This window comes from Nanorana parkeri, unplaced genomic scaffold (genome assembly GCF_000935625.1).
Source record: "Nanorana parkeri isolate BGI_ZX_2015 unplaced genomic scaffold, ASM93562v1 scaffold392, whole genome shotgun sequence".
Taxonomy (NCBI): domain Eukaryota; kingdom Metazoa; phylum Chordata; class Amphibia; order Anura; family Dicroglossidae; genus Nanorana; species Nanorana parkeri.
Genome location: NW_017306660.1, coordinates 539,481 through 562,963, shown reverse-complemented (window position 1 = coordinate 562,963; position 23,483 = coordinate 539,481). Strand labels below are relative to the sequence as shown.

General features: G+C 46.2%; 1 protein-coding gene across 1 annotated transcript in view; it reads left to right on the top strand.

The window, feature by feature from the left end:
• The window catches only part of PPP4R4 (protein phosphatase 4 regulatory subunit 4), a 103,596-nt gene that overhangs the window by 23,944 nt on the left and 56,169 nt on the right, over positions 1 to 23,483 (top strand). The window lies entirely within an intron of this gene.

Here is a 23,483-nt window from a genome sequence, read left to right as displayed (position 1 = left end):
GATTTAACAGCCTTTGAACGTGGGATGATTGTTGGCGCTCGGAGCCATGGAGCGAGTATCAGCAAAACAGCAGAATCCGTTAAATGTTCAAGAGCAGCTGTTGTTAAAGTGTTTAAAGACCGGACTGTCAGCCGAAAATCTGGGTCTGAACGTGCGAATTGTGGCCGTCAGCGACTAGTCAATGTTAGGGCAGAACGGGAGAGTGGCAATACTGGTACAAGACAACAGAAGGGCAACAGTGCCGTGTCAGATTCCTCGCATCACCTTTCATCATCTCGTGGAGTCACGAGGCGGCCCAACGAAGTACTGATGGGGTGGTCATAATAATCTGGCCACTCAGTGTATAAGCTGATGGGGCTGTTCGCACAACAATGCCACTCCTATATGGCGCAGAGGAGCATAGAAATTCCCTATGCTCCTCTGCACCACCTAGTGGCATAATGCCATGTGAACTGCTTTTACGCTGGGTGGAAGGTTAATGCATCAGCCTGGTAGACCAGGGGTGGGTGACTGGCCCTCCAGCTGTGCTTTAACTACAAAGCACAATATGCCTCTGGGAGTCATGCCTGCGACTGTCAGTCTTGCAATGCCTCATGGGACTTGTAGTTCCACAAAAGCTGAAGTGCCAGAGTTGCCCACCCTTGCCATGAACTGTGGTGTGGCTAATGTTGGGGACAACTACAAATCTCAGCCTACCTTGCGAGAAATTCGGCGCTACAGATTTGATTTGCTCTAATGTATTTCTGATTGTTCCTCCTACACTGTCTGACTCGAGAAATCCCGCTGTCTTTGTCTCTCGGGGAAACAACTGTATTTTCTTTTGCAAAAATGCCATCTTTTTGCCAAAGTCCTGATCGCTTGAAAGATGTACACAAAGCTGGACTGTTGACACCGGCTAGCGTTGGCTGTATTTGCCCGCGGCGTCTGAGCTAAAAGATCGCCTCTGTCTTTGAGCTAAGCCGTTCTTTGAAGGAAACTTACATTTTTTTTTTTTTTTTAGTTTTCCGGGATTCGCTGGTAAAAAAAAAAGTATATTTACCTCAACGTCAAGTTGCAGAACCTGGTTACCAAGGCAACTAAAGCCGTATTATTGGGCCTAACGTTTAGGAGTAAACTCCATATGGTCTGTGGGCACCTAAAATATCCAGTTGTAAATGAATACTAAATATCACGGTTCTGTTCAATTGATTGATTGTTTTTGTATAAGTTTTATAATGTACGGATGTCGTTTTATCAGGTTGTGCTCGCACTGATGCATGCCGTAAAGAGGATATTTTCCTTTGGTCCACTACTGCCAACAATTGCCTTTGATTATATTTGCCGTCGCACTTCCTGTTTTATTGTTTTGTTGTTTTGTGTACTTGCCGTTGCTGTTGCTTTTTGCCATCTAGAAGCAAATTCCTCCGCTCAATTAAAGTGCCCGTGCCTCAGTCATTTGTCGCCTGTATAGTTGGGCAGTGAAGGTCAGGTTCAGATTTGGTGCAATATGTAAGGGCCCTTTAACTTCTTTGCGTTAACATGCCTTATGAACATGTATTCCAGAATCCTGCTGCACTCCTTACCGGGTATCCCTGTCAGCGCGGGTGCTCGCTGTCAGGGGTGTCACAAGGGGGGTGCAGGGGGAGCGGCCCGCTCCCGGCTGACACCATTGGAAGGGTGACACCAAGATGACTGACAGTCATTTTGGTGTCACCCCCCCTCTGAAAAGTCGGGCACTCGGTCATGGACTGAGCGCCCAACAGTTTCAGAGAGAGGAGGGGACCCGGCGGCATACCTTATCCTACCGGATGACTGTCCCCTCCTCTATCTGCCAGCATCCATTACCACGATGGGCGATGGCAGGCATCAATAGGATCGCCGCGCTGTGACGTCAAGCTGGGGTGTCACCCGGTAACCGCTCCAGGTGACACCCGGCCTCAGGACGCCCGTGTTCGAAGTGACCGCGGATAGTGCCGCCAATACAGAAACGTGTTATTGATGTCACCAGCACACCATATTGAAGTGAAGAGCACGTCTGTTTATTGACGATTCATGTCAAAACAAATAACAACGTTTCGGGGCCACACAGGGTCCCTTTCATAAGGCTTGAAATGACCATGCCATTTCAAACCTGATAAAGGGGACCCTGTGTGGCCCCAAAACCTTATTTGTTTTGACATAAAGTGTCAATAAACAGACGTGCTCTTCACTTCAATATGGTGTGCTGGTGACATCTTTAACAAACATGCATTATGAAGCGTGACAGCGTGCGTTGCGTTACCGCAGCGCATTACAATAAATAGGCTGCCAATGCACCCTAATATGCTGAAAATCGAAAGTGACCCTTTTATTGTAACTCAACGCACCTCAATGCACTACAATGAATGTTCAAAATGAATGGCACCGCAATGCAGTAGCGGCTTATTGTAAACAGCTATCAGGAAGCAAAACACCTATGTGAAAACCCCACAGATGGAAGCTGCCGTTCTCTGACTCACCAGTCTCCTTGTAAGAGATTCCTTCTGAGGAGTAATTTTCTAGCACAATTGCAGCTGTCACAGGAACAACTCACCGGTGCACTTAATTCACCTTTTCTGGAATGCTTTTATGTTCCTTAAGTCACATTTTTTACCAGCTGAATAGAAAGTTATAAAGGGGCTTATAGCTGAATAGAGACATCTTCTCCACCTGGATATGTTATTGATGAAGGAAACAGATCTATGGTGGATGTGGGAGTCTGTGGGCGGGGTATTGGAATCTGGAAGCTCCCCCTTAACATAAGGGGGCCCCCAGTTGTCTGCCTCTTCCCAATGCTAATGAGTAAGGGGAACATAGTGCCCTTGGTTACTCAGTTACAAAAAAAACATTACAAAGTAAATAAACACACAGACACAGGAAGATGTCTTCCCCCCAAAATCCCCAAATAATGTCCTATGTTGTAGATCCATTGCTAGTCATGTTGTCTAGTGATGTAGATCCATCTTCAGTCAAGCCATCTAGCGATGTAGGTCCATCATCAATAACACTGCCAAGCACTGTAGATCCATCGTCAATCACGTTGTCTAGTGATGTACATCCATCATTAATCCCGTTGCCTAGTGATGTAGATCCATCGTCAATCACGTCCTCTAGCGATGTAGATCCATCGTCAGTCACGTTCTCTAGTGATGTAGATCCATCCTCAATCATGTTGTCTAGTGATGTAGATCAATTGTCAATCATGTTGTCTAGTGATGTAGAGCCATCATCAATTACGTTGCCTAGTGATGTAGATCCATAGTCAATCACGTCCTCTAGCGATGTAGATCCATCATCAATTACGTCGTCTAGTGATGTAGATCCACCTTCAATCACGTCCTCTAGCGATGTAGATCCATCATCAATCACGTTCTCTAGTGATGTAGATCCATCCTCAATCATGTTGTCTAGTGATGTAGATCCATTGACAATCATGTTTTCTAGTGATGTAGATCCATTGTCAATCACGTTGTCTAGCGATGTAGATCCATCACCAATCACATTGTCTAGTGATGTAGATCCATCACCAATCACATTGTCTAGTGATGTAGATCCATCGTCAATTACGTTGTCTAATGATGTAGATCCATCCTCAATCATGTTGTCTAGTGATGTAGATCCATTGTCAATCACGTTGTCTAGTGATGTAGATCCATTGTCAATCACGTTGTCTAGTGATGTAGATCCATTGTCAATCACATTGTCTAGCGATGTAGATCCATCACCAATCACATTGTCTAGCGATGTAGATCCATTGTCAATCATGTTGTCTAGTGATGTAGATCCATCACCAATCACATTGTCTAGCGATGTAGATCCATCACCAATCACATTGTCTAGTGATGTAGATCCATCACCAATCACATTGTCTAGTGATGTAGATCCATCCTCAATCATGCCATCCTGTGTTGTAGAGCCATTGCCCATCATGTCGTACAGTGATGTACATCCATTGTCAATCACGTCATTCAGCAATGTAGATCTATGAACAACTACCTGCCAACTTAAACACAACCATCTCCTCTTGATGAACTCTTGCCACAAATTACATTTACCCAGTTGACTGCTGAATATCAACAAACAGAATAGTGATGCTGGCTGAAATCATTGACCAAATATGATTTATATTTGATCAATCATGTCACTTGGGATGCCCGCACAGTCTTGTTGGTTGCTAAGACCCAGACAGCCGGGGCTGCACATTTTCAGGGCTGCATGGTTGTTATGGTGCAGACAGCCACCAATAAGGAGGGGCCCTGAGCAGGAATTCATTTATTGGCAGCAGTAGTACCTGCAAAATGCAAACAGCTTGGGTTCAGGTTTGAACTCCTGGTCAACCTGAACCCAAAGCTCATCCCAACCCAGGTTCTAGCTGAAAGGTATATGACCTCATCCTTGCCTAGGCAAAAGATGGGGGTACATCTAAATCTTTTTGATAGGCGGTACATTTTGGAAATACCAAGATTAGATTGATTTTGAAAGAGGGAACGGACCTTCACAGTATAAGCGGACTATAAGCTTGCACTTTACTCCAACGTCTGCTTTAAAGTCAATTTTTGCCTTTATTATGTTCTCTATGGCCATATTTGTCAACCTTTTTTCAGTCTTGGAATCATTTGAAAGTATGCAAAATCGCGAGTCACCCCAGTCTAAAATGTAACAAACATAAATGTACAAAATTACGTGTGGCCTCTCCAAAATCCATACCAGATCCTTATACCAGGCAGGGTTCTGGCATGAATTTTAAAGTGGAAACCCCTTCAAATCAAAGTCCCCCTTTCAACCAGAGCCCCCCCTCCCACTGTACACGAGGAGCCCCCTTTTACATTAGGAACACCTTTACATCAGGAGCACCCCCTATCACACTAGGAGATCCAATTCACATCAAGAGCCCTCTTCACATCAGAAGCCCTCTTTCACACCAGGAGCTTCCCTTTCACATCAGAGCCCCCCATTTCATCAGAGCCCCCCTTTCATAGCAGAGTACCCCCCTTTCCTACCAGAGGTTCTCCTTCACATCAGGAGCCCCTTTCACATCAGAGCCCCCCATTACATCAGAGCCCCCTTTAATAGCAGAGAACCCCCCTTTCCTACCAGATTTCCTCCTTCACATCAGGACCCCCTTTCACATAAGAAGCCTTGCACCACCGAAAGACATGATGCTGTGCCAACATTTGAGAAAGTCGGAAGGCACCCCAGCCTGGATGAAAAAGGCTGCTCTACGATAAACGCAGGATGTAGACCCATAAGGGGGAACTCCCCGAATGACCAAAGAGATAACTAAAGGAGAATGGTACGTCAGACCGAAATGAGGGGCAGTTGTGGGGCACGGTGGGACCAAAGGATATGAGTAAGGCAGACAGTTCGGTACTTTGATGCACCAGCAATTAATGTTACAGTCTGAGCTGCTATGAAGGTAACAATTCCATCCAGCAAATAACTGACTTCCTTGCATATAATGATTGTGTGCTCAGGCTGTGCTGGAAAGATTAACAGACACTGGTGGGCGTGATTGTGTGTACAATGTGAATAAGTGCGAGTGACTCCTCTTACATAACGAGCACATGTGCTGCAACCCGAAGGGAGCGCCGAATCCGCGCACACTGCTTTCTCCTCTGTTCATGGGGTACTTTTAGTGCAACGTTAATCATGTTAGTGTTGTTACTGTAACAGGCAATTGTGAAAAAAGCAGCAGGTCGGGATTGTTAAACACTCCAATCTTCTGTTGCATGGAAACAGCTTTTTTTAAATTTTATACATTTGTAAATATATTGTATAAAGATGGGAAGAATGATATGTTTAGAGCAGGTGCTTCAGTTGGCGCAAGAACTGATTAATATGTTAAAGACGCTACATGGACAGAAACATTCTCAGGAGATTTTTGAGGGTTCATGTAATGGGCAGAGGTACGGGTTTTATTCATTAGGCATTTATATTAATATATATTCTAATATCCTCACCAGCCAATGACTTAGTTTCCTTCCTGTTGGTATACATTATATCACAGTCATGTGCAGGGCCGGATTTACTCTCTCTGCTGTCCCAAATGCCAGGTTCCTCAATGCGTCCCCCTGGATGCAGGCTGCATACAAGTGATCTCGGCGACATCACCAAGATCACTTGTACAATACAAGCGGCGGCTTCCCCGTTGTACATTTAGCCCTGCTTATCCAAAGCAGGGCTAAATGTAAAAAAACAACTACCCACCCGGTGCCTGGAACTGCATGTCCCAGGCATCGGGAGATAGGAAATCTACACCCCTGCTGCCCCTCTACTTCCTGCTGCCCCAAGGCCGGGCCTCGGTTGGCCTTGTGGGAAATCCAGCCCTGGTCATGTGGAGATTAGAGGAAGGTTACAGATATTAGGATGCCTGAAATGAAGTGTCAATGTGGAAAACTTTTATAGGATGAGATGACATGCAGCGTTTTTATTCTGGGTCCATCTTAGGGTTGCACCCTTTTCTTCAAGCGAAACCCGCAAACATTTTTCGGGGAGAATGAGTCGTGGCTTATTCATATGTAAATAGTGCCGCCCATTCAGATGTAAATATCACAGTTGAGACTATTTTCAGTGGGGGGTCAGTAGCCCCTATCTTAATTTTGGTTGCACCTATCTGCCTGAAATCTTGTGTCTGGGTTTCTGCTGCCATGAAACCCGGACACAGCATTCAAAACCCGAACTGTCTGGGTGAATCCTGGACAGGTGACAACCCTAGTCCATCTCCGTTTCAGTACATTTCAGAGAAGTGCAGTGTGCGCTGTGCGTGGGGGTGGATGGGTGGGCCGCCTACTTAGGAGTTTCTGGTCAGCTTAGGAAGGGTCGCACACGGCCTACAGGTATGACATTGAAAAGAAGCTCATTTTCCAAACCTGAGCACTGATTTTGAATGCATTGAGGACACTGGTATGCCTGGGCAATTTTATTGCACCCTTTAAGGTGTACTGAGGATGGTGTTAGGCATGGGCTATTTTATTGCATGGTAAACTTATCCTTTAGTGTATACGGAAGACACAGGTATGCATGGGCTATTTTATTGCAGTGGTGAACTAACCCTGCAAGGTGTGCTGAGGATGCTGGTATGCATGGGCTATTGCTGGTATGCATGGGCTATTTTTTTGCATGGTGAACTAACCCTTTAAGGTGGCAGCTAGATGAATTGAAAGGTTCCAACGGCATTTCATATTTGGTTATGCCAGCTACCAACCTGTTTGGTGGGACCTAAGCTGGCTATACACTGCTCAAATTTTGGCCAATTCCTGCTGAATTGCCCAAAAATCCGCTCCTCCCACATTTAGACAAATTTGATTTCTCAGTCAACTTTTGTTTAAAGAGCCAGCCTGAAAAATTCTCATGGATGTGGAAATCGATGGACTTCTCTCGTTCAGCCTACATCGGGCGAATTACCAATTTAAGCCTATAACTACACAGAAGATTTTAATCTCTTGCTGTTGAGAGATTCAATCAGTTGCTATCACTCGCCTCAGGCTAGAGCTACACAAAAGGTTTTAAGTAACTAATTCGTGCTACGAAATTCCCTAACGAATAATCACTGGGCGTAGCAACTGACCTCTAAGCAGATGGAACAAATGGCTCCCTATGAAGTAAGGTACACCAGTAGCATGCAGTAGCATCTCTTGGGATCAACATTGCATGTAATTAGAACATTGTGTGATCAAGCGAGACTAATCACTACAACATGCTACATTGTTGCATCTGTTTTGGGATCAATCGCTCCTCCTAGGGATTAATCACTAGTGATTTTAGTACCACAAATAAGTGACTGAAAACAGTGTAGCTCTAGGTTAAGGAGGTGATGTGGAAGTTCCAGGAAGTGGTGGAATCTTCCAGTAGCAAAAATAATACAATTTCCCATGTAGCTGAGGTCTCAGCCCCCATTCACACCTGAGCGTTGCAACAATTTGTTCAAATTTCAATTTCACGCGTTTCCAAATTGTGCAAAAAAAGTGTTTCTTTAGTGGAGTCATTCTTCAGTGCCATTCATCCTAATAGCATCCCAAGCATGCCTTGCTCACGTGCATGAAAAATCAGGCACCAAAGCACTTAAAATGGGAGGACTCCCCCCCCCCACTCACTCCCAGAAATAATCCTATTTTGAGTTGCTTTGCATTTGCATTAGTTTAAATACAAGGGATGTTGCGATCCTGGGCCTGAGACACAGAATAAGTGGGACCAGAGTTGCCACCTGCCCAGGATTCTCCCGGACAGTCCGGGTTTTTAGTCCTGATTGTGTTGTGTCTGGTTTTCAGGCCAGCCAAAACCCAGAGGCAAGATGTCATGATGTCAGGTGGGACAGGCAACCACGGGGTCCTTTTAAACCCATGGAGGAGGCACCCGACACGGAGGGACGCTAGAACTCAGGGAGCAAGGAGGTGTCTGAAACACAGGGTGCTTATAAGTCTTGAAGGGCACAGTGGTTCTGCTTCAGCAGATGTGTTGCTCGCTATCTCCCCTTGGACTCTCTCCTGGCTGTCTCTCCCCTGGATGTCGCTCCTCTCTCCCCTGGATGTCGCTCCTCTCTCCCCTGGCTGTCTCTGCTGGCTTTCTCTCCTAGCTGTCTCTCCTTGCTATCTCTCTTCTTTTTTCTGGCTCTCTCCTCTCTCTCCCCTGGCTGTCTTTACTCTCTCTCCTGGCTGTCTCTGCTGGCTGTCATCGGCTATGGACATTGGTGTGCTGTGTGGAAGAAACCCACCCTCACGCCTACATAGGTACCATGCAGTTATAAACGTATAGGGCTTGGGGCTGATCTGGGGTCTGAAGGTGCAAGAATTGGGTCTGATCGAGGTGTGGCAGTGCAGGAATTTAGGTTGATGTGAGGCCTGAAGGTGCAGGAATTGGGGATGATCTGAGGTGTGAAGGTGCAGGAATTGGGCTGATCTGAGGTATTAAGGTGCAGGAATTGGGCTGATCTGAGGTCTGTTAGGAATTGGGATTGATCTGAGGTCTGTAGGTGCAGGAATTGGGATTGATCTGAGGTCTGTAGGTGCAGGAATTGGGCTGATCTGATGTGTGAAGGTGCAGGAATTGGGCTGATGTGAGGTGTGAAGGTGCAGGAATTGGGCTGATCTGATGTGTGAAGGTGCAGGAATTGGGCTGATCTGAGGTATTAAGGTGCAGGAATTGGGCTGATCTGAAGTCTGCTGGTGCAGGAATTCTTCTTCTAGTTCTGCTGCTATTGACAAGTCAAGCTCACTAATTATTATACATGAAATAATGACATTCGCTGTACAACTCAATTAAAAAAATTGGAAACAAGCTGAAACTAAGACTCGCTATTGGCAGGCCGGTTGTCTAAAGCTTGTAAACATGACACTTGTAGTGGAAGAAGTTGCTGACCCCTGGTCAGTCTTGTCTGTCCTCATCCTATGGGCGCCTTTATTTCGGAGTTGGTGTGTTTACAATGACAAGTAATCTTTGCAGTAATTAGCCCCCGCCTCTCCTGCGTTATACATAGGCCCTAATTTCCATGTTATTGCCGGGGAGGTAGCGAGTGGCAAAGCCCCACATCTAGGTCACCGTGCAGCACGCTGCGTGCATTGAATCGGCTTGTTCCCAAGGAAACATTTTTTGTTTACACACAGTGACCAGCACGGCTTACTACAGGCCCCATTGTTCCTCACATAATAAGTCAGCTATTTGCAGAAATGTTTGTGAGTGTTTGACGAAAGCCGGCCCTGTGATCGGGGGCAGCTCACTTTGTGAATGGACGGGATCCTGCCCTTGTCACCTCATCCTCATGTGACTGTTTACACTGAGCGGGATTTAATTCCAGGCCCTCGCAAACGGCATTTTAATTGATATATTTTTCATTTGCAAAACAATGAGGTGGCAACCTGTGGCGTGGCACACCATTACTTTTGTAGGCACGCGTGAGTAAGTTACGGTTTCGGTGCAGAAAAGGGTTATTTATGCAAACCCAGTAGCTAAAATCTCACGTATGCTTTAAGAGGTTAGTAGTGTTATTGCGAAAGTCATTTTCTTTTATTTTGCAGTTTTCATAAAAATAACCCCTGGTGATCCTGCCATGAGAAGCCTTGTTCAGACACTTCCTGTTGTATGGGGACAAAGCTCTGGCCCAGTCTTCTAGTTAGGGTTGCCACCTGTCCAGGCTTCACCTGGACAGTCCGTTTTTTGAGTCCTGTGTCTGGGTTTCAGGCCAGCTGACACCCGGAAATAAGACACTAAATGCCGATACCGGCACATTACATTTCTTGACAGATGCATCTGCCTGAGGTCCCGTGCTTGCTGGTGACCTCGGCAGCCTACCTGTGAGCTGCAGGCACCTGTAAACTGGCACCGGTCCGCACATCTCCTCCTCCGTCTTCCTGACACCACGTTGCCTGCCTCTGGACAACTGGTGAGACACCTGAGAGCCCGTACAGGTTGCCTGAGAGCCCGCACAGGTCACCTCAGAGCCCACACAGGTCACCTCAGAGCCCACACAGGTCACCCGAGAGCCCGCACAGGTCACCTGAGAGCCCGCATAGGCCACCTGAGAGCCCGCACAGGCCACCTGAGAGCCCGCACAGGTCGCATGAGAGCCCGCATAGGTCACCTAAGAGCCCGCACAGGCCACCTGATATCCTGGAAACATCAGAGCGCCACCCCGCAAAAATACAGCGTATGTAGCTTCATATTGCTGTACAGTGTATTACTGGGACTTGTAGTCCTCTATAGCCGGTCTCCTTACTCCCTCCCCTTGCTGTCTCTTTTTATTCTCTCTCCTGGCTGCCTCAACTCACCCTCTCCTCTATTTTATCCACCCCAAAAAAGAAAAATTGACGCGTGCGGCGCTAGAGTGTTTGGGTTTCATTTGAAGAAAAGGTGGCAACCCTACTCCCACTACTTCTCCTGTGTTGTCACTCTGCCACACAGACTACAAGTGTCCAGTTCACATTACACAGAGGGCCAGTGTTGGGGGAGATAGACCAGGCAATCTCCTAGGGCCCCACCTCATGAAGGGCCGCTGACTGCAGAGTGGAAGTGGGTGCCGGGTATTGGAGCACATAGCGTAGGCCACGACATTGGCAGCACAAAGGTTTTAACTGGAGGGCACTGGACCAGGCTGGGATGGCACTCAACCGATGTGCTGTGTCATTTTAAATGCAAAATAATGATGTCTGACTAGGAAGATGGAAGCCGCCATTGCCAAAATGGTTTCTAAAGTGACCTTGTCTCCAGCACTTGTACAAGAAGGCCAGCGCTGTAAAAGGAGCCTATGTATACCAACCTTACCGGCAGCCCTTGTCGTAAAAGGCCACTGCTTTATTGCCCCCTGGCCGCTCCAGGTATTCGACCCTACCAGGAGAGTTGAGCATCTGTTCCCCACCGCCTGCAACGGGCGGAGGAAGTACTTGACCCTTTTTAAGAGGGTCGAGTACCTGCTCCTCCTACTGCAGGCAGTGGTTCCTTCTAGAGGTTCGTATCTGCAGCGGCATAAAGAAGACCATCTATACTTCCTTTTCCAGCAGTAAATATACAATCACTTTATTTGTCTTGTCACCACAGGATCACTTGAAATGCACCAGGAAGGTGTCCCCACGGTGACAGGGTCACTTTAAAAACTAATTTTTAAAGTGACCCTGTCACTTCCTGCCAGAAAGTCTTCCTTTACAGGGCTCAGCTTCTGTAATTAGGTGACCTTAAGGTGACAGGGTCACTTTAAAGCTTCAGTACTGTGATCTGTAGCTTTACTATATAGCAAGCCACCGACCTGTGACCAGTATAGAGATTGGAGCTCCGACTTCAATGGCTGCATACTTATTGTGGGTCAGCAGCTAGGCAAGCAGTAAAACCTGGAGTTAGCAGGTTTGCTTTTGCAGGCTCTTCACCAGTATGCAGAACATGAGCCAGGGAGCTCCTGCTTCCATCATTGCCTGCTCACACGGGTCTTGTTCCATTTTAATTGATGGATGCAGCGTCCGCAGCGTTCGTTCGCCTTTCGGCATTGTGATAGTCTTTGATTACATCTTCAGTTACAACTTAGAGAGCAGCGGAGTGGATGTTGTTTGTCGTCATTTCACTTTTGTAACCTGTAATTAGCGGAGGAGAGTCTGTGTTTCATTTGAATGCAGCTCACAGAATGTCTGCATGGAAACAAGAGAGAAGGCTGGACACTCTTCCTGCGGAGACATCCATGTGCATTCTTTGTTACCAACACTTACAAACTATTTCCAGGGTCACTCTGCTGCTAAGCCAGTTTTAAAGGGGAAGTGAGCCAAGAGGGCCGGGACGAGGACGAGGGGGACAGCTGCCCCTGGCACAGCAACCAAATGCAGGGTGGCAGGAAGCCGTAAGCCTAGCTCCTTTCAGCACATGCGCGTACCGTACACATGCTACTGCTACCACATCATGCTCTAACACTCCCACTTTTCACCCCCTGTACCCCAACAAGAAAAGCATACCGTGCATGTGAACCCTCCCACCTTCTTGCTGCTAGAAAGCAAGCCAGTAATGGCCACACATGCACAGTGCACCCTCAATGCCAACTGGAGCACTGGGTGCGGAATACCGGTGCACCAGAACATGCTACGCCCAGCATACGTCATATACAGGGCCGGATTTCCCACAAGGCCAACCGAGGGCAGCAGGGAGTAGAGGGGCAGCAGGGGTGTGGAATTCCTATTTCCTGATGCCCTGCACATGTAGTTCCGGGCGGGTAGTTGTTTTCTACATTTAACCCTGCTTTGGGCAATGTACAGCGGGGAAGCCGCCCCTTGTTTTGTACAAGTGATGTTGTGGAGATCACTTGTATGCAGCATGCATATAGAGGGGCGCATTGAGGAACCTGGCATTGGGGCAGCAGAGAGAGAGTAAATCCGGCCCTGGTCATATATTAGCAATGGGTCTGGTCCTAAGCCCTAATGAAGGGTTTGTTTGTATGAGCAACCCTACATTGAATACAAATGTCTCCGGACTATTAAATGGAGTGTGGTGCTCTATTTCACAATCTTGCAATTTGTATGCTGGCATTGGATGACCCCGTCCCGGCTTGCTGTAATGTGAAAGTTGGCACGCACAACCTCTTAGTTCACCCTTCTACAGTGACGCAAGGTCCGAGCTTCTGATTGCTGCACCGCTGAGGCCTTCGGTTATGGGGCCGGAGGAAGTTATCACTGGACTACAAGTGCTGCAACTTCACCGCATTTGTGTTCCATGGAAAGCTACCAATCTGCAGACGGGATTTGTTATCTCAATTTTCAGATCCTGATACAGAATGCTCGAGGGATCATGCACTTCGGTTAGGGGGAGGGTTTGGGGGGTGCGGAATGGCACCATGTATCCATCCTAAATATTGGTGTATAATCAAACACGGTATAAAAGGTGGAATTAGCCTATAATGTGTTATTTTCCATGGTAGTGTTATGGCAGCAGATTTATTTTGAAAGGTTCCATCTGTGCAGTGTGGTGTGCTGCCAAGGTGCTCCGGGGTACCATTTAAAATGAGTGATACCACAATGTACTGCACTGGGAATCGTGCATTTAAAGGGGAATGTAAGGCACCCTAAATTGGCATGGTAATCTATTTTGGATTCCCTTGCATCCATCAAAGACCCTGTGCACCCCATGGATGGGGCCCGATTCCCAATTCCCTTGCATCCATGGGGTGCACAAGGCCTTGGGGGAGATCCTGTGCACCCCATGGATGCCCCGGGGTACCATTTAAAATGAGTGACACTACAACGCACTGCACTGGTACCTTAAATTGGCAAAGTAATCAATTCCCTTGCATCCATGCAGGGCCAGATTAACACAGGGGCTACTACAGCGCCAGCTCCAGGCCCACGGCCCACCACTGAAAATAGGCCCGGCCAGCCCGGATCACCTCGGTATGTTCAAAGGCAATCTGGGTCTGCTGGGCTGAACACAATCAGGCAGAGGCTCTGGCAGCTCTCTAATCAGGCATATTAGGAGGCCACTTGCTGAGAACTTTGCGGCACCCCATGCAGGAGCGTGCGTCCGCTTAGCCGACTGCCAACACCAGGCCCCTGCTGCTCTTAATCCAGCCCTGCATCCGTGGGGTGCACAGGGTCTTTGATAGGGTTGCCACCTGTCCCGGATTCACCTGGACAGTCCAGGTCTTGAGTCCTGTATGTGCTGTGTCCGGGTTTCAGCTGGCCTGAAACCTGGAAACAGCACATACAGGTTTCAAAACCCGGACTGTCCAGGTGAATCCGGGACAGGTGGCAACCTTATAGTCTTTAATGGAGACCCACAGTCCAAATCTCGGTACAGAACTTTAAAAATGTCTAAACCCGCTAACCTGGTCGGAGGACAGGACTGGGAACACGGCAAATATTAAAGCGATTGTATAGCTAAAAGTTAGAGTGGGGAAGGGTTATAACCCCCGTTAGGTTGTTTTTATTGCTGTCTGTGAACCATCTTTGAACCATCGGGAAATTTCCCTTCACTTCCTGTCCCACAGACGTAACAGGAAGTTAGAGGAAATCCACCAAAGTGAAAGATAGATAGATAGTTGTCTTTGACACAGGTGTCCCCATTGGAGGATTTCTACCTAGATCTTGTTCTAGGGACAACTCTAACATTTTGGATCTTCGCTATATTTGTTTTTTTTAGTAACAATAGTCTCTCGTTTCTGGGCAGTGGCTGCATAGCACTGAAGTGTGCATAACGTTTGCATCGGTTCCAGCAACATTCACCCAATTGCACGGTGGCGGGTTGGTCATGTGACAAAAGCCCAATGATGGAAGATAGGAACGAGCGAAAAGGACAGGAGGAAATCAGTCCAACTGCAATCCTGGGAATTTCCCGGCAATGACCCTGTCTGGTGACCTGTTGGCTAGTGGTGACCCACCTTCTGATGGCTTCAAGTGAATTCCTGCTGGTTACAATAGTACAATTCATTGTAACTTCTACATAAAACTGATATCAATAGGTGTTTTTTTGTATTTAATAAACATAATAGATTAGAATAGGATGTACTGCTAATAAATGTCTCCACTACAAGGGATACCTGAGAACAGGTGACCATTATAAAACACAAATTTGTGCAGCTAGTATTGATGGATTTCTATTTCCTAGCTTACCCAATGTCTATCTATTAAATCCGTTCATCTACCCCTCATCCAATCGCAGAACACTTAGGGGTCTATTTATAAGCAATTTGCAGAGCCATTCGCCCCGTGAATATCCGTGAATGTTCGTTTTGTTCAAATAATAAAAAAAAACAACGTAATATTTGTTTTCCTTTTCCGGTCGAATATATTGTGATGTAATACAGCATTATGTCCACTAGATGGAGCTGAGGAGCATAGGAAATAAGTACTTCTTCCTCAGCTCAATTTAATGGCCATAATGCCGTATTGGCCTGATATTACATTAGACCTGGAAAGAAAATATGCTAATAAAATTTGTGTGGACACGAGATGGAGCTGAGGAAGAAGTATTTATTCCCTATGCTCTTAAGTTCCATCTAATGGCCATGCAAATGTTATTAGGATATTTTCTTTCCAGGTCAAATGTAATATCAGATCGATACTGTATTATGTCCACTAGAAGGCGCTGAGGAGCATGGGAAATAACTACTTCTTCCTCAGCTCCATCTGGTGTCCATAATGTGGTATTGGCCTGATATTACAGTCTAACCTGGAAAGAAAATATGCTAATAACATTGGTATGGCCACTAGATGGAGCTGAAGAGCACAGGAAAAAAGGTAATACTATTTGGGAATAAGTAATATCTATTTTTATGCTCCTCAGGTCCTAATCAGCTTCTCTCTTCAGTTTGTTCAGTTAAGCTTTGAAAATGAGAGATCGAAGCTGATTGGTTGCCATGTACAGCTGCTCCAGATTTTCTTTGCTCCAGTAATACTATTTGGGAATAAGTCTTCTATTTCCTTTGCTCCTCAGGTCCATCTAGTGGCCATATTGTGGTATTGGTCTGATATTGCAGTCGGCCTGGAAAGACTATATATGCTAATAACATTGGTATGGCCACTAGATGGAGCTGAGGAGCACAGGAAATAAGTAATACTTAATAGGAATAAGTACTACCTATTTCCTCTACTCCATCTAACAGCCATAGCGCAGTATTTTCCTTATATTACATTCGACCTGGAAAGAAAATATGCTAATAACAATCGTTTTTGCCTCTGTTTGCCCAGAATGAATGTACATGCAATGCCTCTGCAGATTGTTTATAAATACACCCCTTAGTGTTCTACTCGCCTATCCTGATACCTCGCCACCCCGCTACAGCCCTTGAGGGGGAGACTCCACAGGTGATGGCTCTCCTTATTAGTTCTATAGTGTTCATACAAACTTACATGTCATTGTTTCCAGTCCCATCTATAAAGTTGTTACAATCAGGACATTAATCACGCCGCCGTCACTCTAATCTCTGCAAACAACCAAAGAAATGTCCCCTCGACCGACAAGGCCGTTCATCATTCCGAAGTTTGATGAAGAGAAATGCCATAATAAACAGGTCACCGGCTCACCTGTCACAGAAAATACATATTTGCTGCTTTGTATTTAAAAGCATTTGTCACAACACCACTTAACGCAGGTTTACAAGAGCGATGAGCTTCATGGAAGGCTTGGAAGGAACAAACATGTCCTTTTATTGTATGTGTTTTCCTCTGTTACAGAATGAACCTAAAGACAGAGTTCACTCTGAGCAAGTCATTGTTGATGATTATTAGCTGGGATTTATGTCTGCAATACAAATACGCCTTTATCCTGTCCTGTGCACCCGCCGTCTTGGAGCAAAGGTGCAGGTGGGAAGGGAAGGTGGGAGTTACATCTTGATTGTAAAGTTTTGTATTGTATTGGTAATTGTAACATTTTTAAGAATCGTATTAAAGCAAAACTGAAGAGAAAACTAACCAGATGAACTTAATTAGGCCATTAAAAGAGAAGCACAACCGGCTTTTGCTCCAATAGTCACCTCCAATCCAGAGATTTCCCCTGCAGTACTTTTTTTTTCTGCCACTAGATATCCTCAGTCTGATGGCTGGAATCATTCAACCCATTGCTCTGATCCCAGTCCATCCCGGACGTGCCCCCAACTTGGGACTGCACCGTGAAAGGAGAAGCAGCACAGTGCTAAGCTCATGACTTTTTCACTCTGCTGTCTCTTCTTCTTGTCAGCACATGAGCTTGTATTGCTTTTTCTTCCTCTTTTTGTAAAGTTCTGCTGTACAGGCAATGCCAGAGGCTGATACCAGGTCAAATTTGGGTACTTAAACTGCTTGTATTTAATAAAAATTATTTTAATAATGTATCAATTATTACAGAGATAGGCGAGTTGAGCCTGCAGGAGGTGCCTAGCATCCTTTGTTGCTAGGATACAGGCTGCTCCTATTGGATGCATTAAACATCAGCACAAATGCCTACATGCGTACATGTAAAATACGGCCATATGCAGATTTTTCTATATTATGAATGGGGACACAGATTACATTCGCTGACCTTCGCACAATGTGTGCAATAAATAAGACACCTGTGTTCAGATCCATAGAAACATATTTTTTTATGGCCGTGTGCATGAGCCCTTAACAGGAAATATGGAGGCAAAAAAAAAATGTATAACTATAATAATAAGACTGACCAGATTGCTGCAAAAGCTTAGTCGTGACAGGTTCTCTTAAAGCTGGTCCACCCCCTTTGCAATCCGGCCAATAGACCGGCAGAGATGTGACAGATGGAATCACTCACAGGTGCCCTTTGAAGCTAACATCCCTCTAATTCTGAGGTGCCCGCCGTGCAAGCTGCCTCTGGCCAGATCTGCTATGTGCACTCCGGAGAGTTATTACAGCTCGGGGAGCGCACACATGGTTTCCCATAATCCCCTCCGCCTGCGGACTTATGTTATCGCAAGCTGAGCATCACAAGCTGTCCTCCCCGGCGTGCCAGGTTTCATCTGCAATCTGCGGCTAAACAACTGCAGAAAAAGCTGTGCAAATGTTACGGAGATCATACGGGCTTAAAGGCTCAGTCTACCCGAAATTAATACTTCAGTTTTGGTTGGACATCGGCAGGTTGAATCTGGCTTCTGGTCTCAGGGATCCCAAAGAGGTCTCAGAGGGGCCATGGGCAACTTGAACATCTTCTGTAGCCCTTTATTAAGCTCACCTATGCTGCCTAAACATCTTAAAGTGGACCATCAGCCATTAAAATAACTGTCAATCACCTGCCTCCTCTTACTCAGTTGCTGAAAGAAAAATGAAAACAGTAAATACCCCTTTTTTTGGGGGGGGCGGGAGGCACTCGCTGAATCCTCACCAAGAAGAGGGTGACTTAGTCCGGCCCTGCTGCCTCCTGGGAACATGTAGGCATCTCAGCAGGAGGTGAAAGCGATGAGCTGGACCTGGATCTGTAGTTGGTTGGTGGACTATCTACATTACGGCCCAGTGGTCTTGGTACTTCAACTACCCATGAAATGGGGTTCTCCTCGAATGCAGGGGTCACCCAGTTTTGAAAATCTGTATGTATTCAAGCACAAGGGAGAGTCAAACGCACGCGAGTGCTCAGAACAATATCTTATTATCAGAAAGATCACAAGGGATAGCCAAGGTGTCTAGGGAGCTCAACCCCCACATCATCAGGTCTTATGCAATTCCTTGCAAAAAGTGAAAAGAACTTGAATATCCATACCAGGAACAGGCGGTCATTAGGGGGAAATTCCTATGCTCTTCGGCTCCATCTCGTGGCACCATTGCCTTGCGAATGGCATTCATCCAGCTATACTCTAGACCAGGGCTCAAAATTTCAGGTTCTGAACTACTAGCCAGTCCTTAAGAGTTACTCGCCACCAGTTTCCCCAACTAACCTGCCCTGGCCTGGCCTTAACTCCGCCCCTAAACACACCCTCTTAAATTATCTCATTTAATTACACTGTTAAATGTTTCATTCAGAATAAAGTTACAAAAATAAATATTAACAATAACAACTTTAACAATATAAACATAAAGGAAAATAGCTATCGATAAAAATCAGAACCCTCCTACGCAATAGACTCAGGACCCTGCAACGCATTCATTTTACTATTTCATTACTTATTACATATTAATTAATATTAGTTATTTAATTACTAATATTATTTACTTCATTAATATTGATTAATACTATTATTTAACTGTGTTTTATTTAATGTCAGCACTACACCTTGTGTTATCTCAAACCAAAACCGAAATACATGTGCCGTGCTACAAAACAAAAATCTGTAAATCCAATCACCAACAATAATGTGAAAATAAAAAAAACTGTGATAACATCAAACACACAATGTAATAAATATGATCATTTCCTCCACAAAAGCACAATATTCTGTGAAGATATAACTTGTCAGCGGCTGCGAAGGAGTGGTGGAAACCTCCGATTTACTTTTTCTTTTACTAAGCAATATATATTCTCTCCATATAGTATATAGACTTGTGTGTGGGGGATTGAACACAGTGGGTTTAACACATTAGTTATATCTTCATGAAACATTGTACTTTTGTGCAGGAAATATCATATTTATCACATTCTGCATTTGCTGTGATCCCAGTTTTTCTTATAGTCACATTTTTGTTGATGATTGGACTTTTCTGTCTCTTATCTCTCAGGTCTCTGGAAGTGCAGCACTTGCATGTAAGCTTTAGTTTGAGATAACACCTCATACACAGCCGCTCGCCTAAACCCCCCTCCCCTCCCCCTTAGTGCTTCTCATCATCCCCGGCATCTGACCTGTTAGTTTGCGGCTCCACTGGGATATCCAAAGCACACACGGACACGGTGCTTCCTGGCCAGCAGTGGTGTGGGAGTGTCTGTCGGTGGGGCAGCATCACAGCATGAGGCAGAGAGAGTGCGAGCCCTAATACACCGGCTGAATTTCCACTCGCCCTCACTTCATTTCCACTCGCAAAATGCGAGCAGGCGAGTGGAAATTTTGAGCTCTGCTCTAGACCACATGTGTCAAACTCAAGGCCCAGGGGCCGAATCCGACCCACCAGGCCATTTCCTAGACTTCTACTTTCAGATCTCGGTATTAAGTTATTACTAAAACCAGTGATAATCGAATGCAGAGGCAATTATGATAACGATAAGATACATTTATATAGTCTTACAGATACAACCGGCCCTTTGAGGGCAACCATAATGTTGATGCAGCTCACGATTAAATTGAGTTTGACACCCCTACACAGGCAAAGTTGCATTTTTGCATGTCCCCCCCAACCCTCTCCCCGACCCCCTGTAGCGCTGGGCCTGCTCCCTATCAGCATGTTTTTTTTTCTTCACTTACCTTCGGTGCGGGAGAGCAGCGGCGAGTCAGCGCTGGTCTGGTGGGAGGAGCTCCAGTTGGGGTCCTAATTTAGCTGGCCGGCGACTGCCAGAGGTGCTGCGCGTGTCGGGATCCTCTGGCAGTCGCCGGCCAGCTAAATTAGGACCCCACCTGGAGCTCCTCCCTCCTCCCTCTCCCGCACCGAAGGTAAGTGAAAAAAAACATAGCGCAAGCATCAGGGGCATTTTGGCAAGTACAAGTACTTGTCAAAATGCCCTGTTTTTTCCACCCTCACCCTGCAGCACCCTCAGGCGGCCGCTTGCCTTGCGGTAGCGCCGGGCCTGATTGATACCTGTAACCAGCAGTGCCATCGGCAGTCACTACAAGCACCCTCCCCTGCCGTTGGGGCAACCGGTAAGGAGTGCAACAAGTTTCTTTCTATACGTTAAAAACCAGTCCCTACATTTTTGGATTTCCAAAAAGGCATGGGCAAAAGGCGAAGACCAAAATGTAGCAGATAAGAGGAGTCCATTTGTAGGCTGGGTGCACACCTGTGCGTACTATAGGCGCTTTTTTTCAGCTTGTTTTTAGAGCGTTTTAGTTCAGTGAAACGCGCGTTCGACGCTCGTTTTTATACCTCCCTGGCGTTATGATTTATTTATTTATTTTTCCGTTATTTTCTCTATCTTTTTTTCGTTTTTTTTTTTACTTTCAAACTTCCGGCCGGTTCCGCCCCCCTGCGACGAGGAAGCTGGCAAGGGACGGAACCCGTTAAAGACGGCAGCGGTGGTTGTAAGGTCTGTGGCCAGCATTAGGGTTTACATACATATTAATCAACACAATCCCAACATAGTCAATACCACTTAGTATATTCTAGCTACAGGAAGAAATTACGTAACCAGCGTCTTCTCACACAGCGAGCAAATTTAGGAGCACCTAGAGAAAATCAACGTATTCATGAACTTGCTCCACGCAGCACATACAGTAGTGCAAACAGGAACAATATACAAATATATCGGATACAATGGTCTATTTTAGGATGCATGTACTTACGGCCATTTGCGCATTTTGTTTCTGCTTCTCTGAGTTTTCCCCGCACCTCTGCGTATATTTTTCCATATTGTTCGGAAATGGACGCATTCAATGTAATACTTATAATCACGTCATGAATGATGACTGTAGTGGTAGAGTTAGCGGCTCTGTTGGACACAAACCGAGCAGCAAAAACTGAAAGTCAATTTCGCCGATGACAAGGTTCCTGTAGGAACTTCCATATGTATTTGCTTAATCTATGGGCGTTTATTTGTACAATGGTGAACGGCGTCTTCATTGAAAAGGGTTGAAAAATGTGTTTACTAAAGCAATTTGACCACTGATGTTCCAATGTGGATTCATATGACTTGATTAGATTTGCCCCCCATTCAGGTAACTTTGTGATTTATTTGACTGTCTATCTGTATTTAGAATATTTTTCTGGATGACATCACCCCCAAGTCATCGAATGATCCTCCATAACTCCTTATTGCATTATATAAAGACCTACTGCTCTTTATCACGCTCACTCCTCATTGTACAGTCCACATTGACTAATGATTGCTGTCCTGCAATTCAAGGCTTTATCCCAACATTCTAATTGCCATATGCACGCATTCATCCTATGCACTGGTTGTCTCAAAATACTATCATTAGTAGTTATTTGTTGAAAAAAATTCCCATACAGCTGTACCCTGCAGTACCTCTTCTCGGCCACAAGGTGTCCTCAATTTTCTGGGTTGAATGAAGCCCAATGTCAGGACTGGGAGTGCAGTGCATCATGGCCCCACACCCTATGGGAGAACCATCACAGCGCCCTGCACTCAAAGTGAAATAATTCTGAGAATGGCACCTATGTCATCCAGGATCACCCAATGGCAGGAGAAGACTGAAGAAGAAGAGGACCCGCATGGCATTTGACCAGCCACAAGACATCCAAAAAAGGAAAGTATACATTTTAAAAAAATGCAAAAACAAAATACTACTGGGGGGCCTTACACTGGGAAAGAGCCCAGGAATAACATGGTTGATGGCCAGTAAAGCAGTGGCGTAACATTCGCCATAGTGACCCAGGGGGGCTGGCCAGGATATCCCCTGATGCCGTGCAGGCCACCTGGGTCGCTATGGCATCTCATGCTACTGACTGTCACTGGCAGCTGTGAAGAGGAACGTGCCGCTGTTCAGATCACTGTCAGTGATCTGTGCAGCGGGGCGTTCCTCTCCACAGCCGCTGTTGAGTCAGTGACAGCCAGCAGCGGCGGAGGAGGAGGCTGGACCTGGCAGTGAGGGAGGAGACGGGGCCCTGGGTCGGCAGTAGAGGAGGAGGCGTGGGCCCGGTGACGGAGGAGGCGGGGTCCACCAGCGACCGTGGAGGAGTAGGCGGACAGCGGATCAGGACTGACAGGTAAGGGGTGTGACCAGCCCACCTGAGACCCTGCCGAGCCCACCATAGAGGGTCTATGGTGGGCTCCGCAGGATCACTCTCAGGTGGGCTGTGTGGGATCTCAGGTGGGATCTGCAAGGGGTGTAACTAGAATTTACAGGGCCCCATACAAAATTTTGCTATGGGGCCCTGTGATTTCTAGTTACGCCCCTGCAGTAAAGCTATGTCAATCTAAGCTTTGCTTTTTGACAGATTGGGGGAAGGGCAAAAACTCTCTGTTGGACTTTTATTGCGGTATGTGTCCCCATTGAGGAGATTTTTCTGCACTTCCTGTCCCAGGGTTAATTGGCTCCTGTCTAAATCGGCCCTGTATGTCAGATAGTCACCTTAGATGGTAAGCTTCTTGAGGGCAGCGACTGATGTCAATGTACAACTATGTAAAGCGCTGCGTAAGTTGTCAGCGCCATATACATACCTGTAATAAATAAATAAAAGTGGACTTACCTAAATCCTGTGATCTTTACACCTTTGAAGTAACTTGGCAAAATGGCTTTCTCCTGCACAGAAAGAAAAAGAGAATCAGCATACAGGACACTTCTCATTCTAGATGCCATTGACTTATTTTTTGAAAATCTACTGCATCACGCACGTGCGCGATGACATCACGGCAGGGTGTTACCCGATACCCCGCCTCGGGACACCTCTGGCAATAATGAGGGGCGGGCAGAGGTGGGAGAATAACGAGGGGCGGGCAGAGGTATGAGAATAACGAGGGGCGGGCAGAGGTGGGAGAATAACGAGGGGCGGGCAGAGGTGGGAGAATAA